Consider the following 3111-nt stretch of genomic DNA (forward strand, 5'->3'; position numbering starts at 1 on the left):
GACCTGGTAAACCACAAGCCAGAAAATGGTACTTCTCTGCTCAAAACCTCCCAAGGGCTCCCATCACCCTGAGCTGTGGCCACAGTCCTGCCTGTGACCTATGAGGCCCCGGCCTCCTGACCTCTCCCTTCTCCGCACCATTCCAGCCACTCTGCCTTCTCATTGCTCCTCTCGGGAACTTTGCCGACCCACGGGGATGAGGGACTTGCCTCTTGGAGGCCCCTGTTTCCCTGAGAGACAGGAGGCGGGGTCATCTTCTGAGAGTATTTTGGAAGTCAGGGGGATTATGGTTACGAGAAAAATGGTGAGGGTAGGGGTGTGGGAGATCTGGGAAGGGTGGGGCTGCTATGGGATCAATCTCAGCTTCTACTGAAAGGTAAACACTGAGAACACAGCAAATAGTCTTCCTTTAGAGAAAAACATGAAGACGCATAGCATGGGCTGCCTTTACAGTCTATAAATCAAATTACCCCACAGTGTGAGAAATGACCCATTGCCCACAAGTACTGAGGCCAAAGCCAAGAAAAAGGGCATAAGTTTTAGCATCAGAAATTCAAGTTGACTTCAAAATCTTTTGATACACATATTACACATATTCTAGGTAGCTTAAGACTCAAGAAATCAAATTTTGATCCAGGATTAGGCCCATTCCTGCCTTGAAATAATAATAATAATTTACATTTATATCAGTAAATATTACAAATGTTTTATAACATAAAGATTAGAAGTGAGGAAACCAGAATAGAGACTCCTGTGATTGTCCTGTGAAAAAGACAATTAACATTGCCCTTTTATATTAAAATGTATTAATATTATATTTCCCTATTTATATAGTAATTTTACAATTTTAAAGTTTAATTTTTACAACAGCCCTGAAAGAACACTGGAACAGGTATTAATACCCCTCTCTTGGGAGATGGGGAAACTCAGGCCTAAAGCAGTTGAGTTGCCCAAGGTCACTGAGAGGAGGCCAGAACCCAGGCTCCAGCCTGTTCCGCTACCACTTTCCACTGCACCGTTGACTGCTCTTTCAGCCTGACCTTGAAGTTGTTCTTTTATAAATGAGGGGGTGTTCTTTTGACCAAGAGGATGAGGCCAACTGGCGTAAGGAAGGAATTGACTTGGGGCAATACTCTGACACATGAGACAGGGATGTCCTTGAGGTGATGGTAACTCGGGGGACCACAGCATCTCTGCCCAGCAGGCAGCACAGGGTTGGGAGTGGCGGGGGAGACATGAGAGGTGCCCAGAGACCGCAGTCCAGAGCCCCCTGAAGGTGTCTGATCCCCAGCTCAGGCCTGAGGCTTTGCCCCACAGGGACTTTCCTAATGTATCTCCGACTTCTCACAAGCCCTTCCAGATGTAGCACTGATGAAATCTCACACATTTGTTCCCCAGCACTGAAATGTGTTTATGCTCTCAAAGTGAAGGTTTGTAATGGGTTTTGCTCACGGGAATGATTATTTTAGTGCTGACTTTTAAAAAGGCAATTGATAACAAGTTTACCCAGCCAAAAGAGCTCTGGCAATTATCTGCAAATTCAGACTCCGTGAAGAGCCAAACCAGATCATTTAAGACCCCCTGAATCCATTCTGGGACCAAGATTATCCGAATTGACAAGCTAAAAATGGGATAATTTAGGCTAAAATGGTGCTTATGTAATCAAGATGCTACTCCGGACGGCTGCTGCTGCTGCGAGCTGCCACGAGCCCTTCTCTTATTTTTCTCCTTCCTGGGCTTCTTCCCTCCCCTCTTCACTTTCCCAGTTGTGGGGGTAAAGAAGCGGGTGGTGGGGGGCTGTGGTGTTCGGAAGGTTTTAGCCTGAGAACTTCCTGGGATGGTTTTTAAGCTTTTCATGCGAAGCCTTGAACAATTTGTAGAGAATACAAAGGTCTCCAATGCCAGGGTTTGTTGACATTATTTGTTTGTTTTTAATCACAGCTCTGGGCAGGGCCTGGGTTGTGGAGAAATCCCACCAATGGAAAGGAAGACAAGTCCTGAGATTGCTCACCTCTGCCGAGCTCTTCAGCTCACATATTCCGCCAGGTGGTCTTGGCCTTAGACCTAAGCACTGCGGCTCCACAAGTGGGAGAAGATGTTGGTTCACCAGGGGAGCCTGACCTGCTCCAAGGCTCCCCTCCTGATGCTCTCTGAGCTCAGAGCATTGGGAGAGTCGCTGAAACGAGACCCACCTAATTCTAACCACCAGGGTCCTCACCCACCAGCCTAGTCAAAAACAATCAGCAGAGATCTAGGAGAGAATGAGCTGACTCTGCTCGGTCAAACGTGGTAGGCTAACCGCACATCAATCTCCTCCCCTCTCCACACTCTCTAAATGAAAGAAAAGGAATCAAAAAGTACCAACCAACAAAGGTCAGAAGAATGGCAAAGTAGGAGAGAGTGGAGGATCCGTTTCAGTAGGTTTGGAAGCCAGAAAGCAGATGGATGGGTGGTGACAGCCCTAAAGGAATAGAGGAAGTAAAACCTTTGAGCCTGCAGAGGAGCTACACAGATAGAAAGCAAGCCGCTTTGTCCTGCCGTCAGGTTAAGAGACTTAGGCCTCACTCAGAAGCACCAAGTACTCTGGAAGCCAGGGTGAGATGTGCCGCTAAAAACTATGAAGTTGTTGACAATCTATATAAAGAGCAGTTGGATCTTCCAAGCTCCCACTCCCAACCCAGCCCCAGGCATCCCAGGCAACCGGTACCATCCGGATCTCTCACCTCTGCAGGAGACGGGAGGTTTATCCCCTGAAGAAGATAAAATGGAGGTTTCAGCGCATTGGTCAGGTGTTAGATATGAAGCTGAAAACAAGGGATTAGTTGGCGGCCTATATACTGAGCTGTGAGGCCCCTGGACCCTACCTCCCTCTCAAGAGCAGGCAACCAGGAATACATGTGTCCTGGCAAGAAACAGAAAGATTATTCTTTACAGGGAATTAACAAAACTCCCTAAGAGGAGATCCAGTTATTGATGTTTGGGGGCTCCCCTAAAATGTGGCTGGCTCACCCTCTGATCACATCACAGTAAAGACAACAAGTGAAGAAGCCCTGCTCCCACCCATACAAGGGTATCTAATTGGTCTTAATTCTTTGCTGCATTCCAAAACAG

Source organism: Mesoplodon bidens (genome assembly GCF_964165515.1).
Source record: "Mesoplodon bidens genome assembly, chromosome: 5".
NCBI classification, from domain to species: domain Eukaryota; kingdom Metazoa; phylum Chordata; class Mammalia; order Artiodactyla; family Ziphiidae; genus Mesoplodon; species Mesoplodon bidens.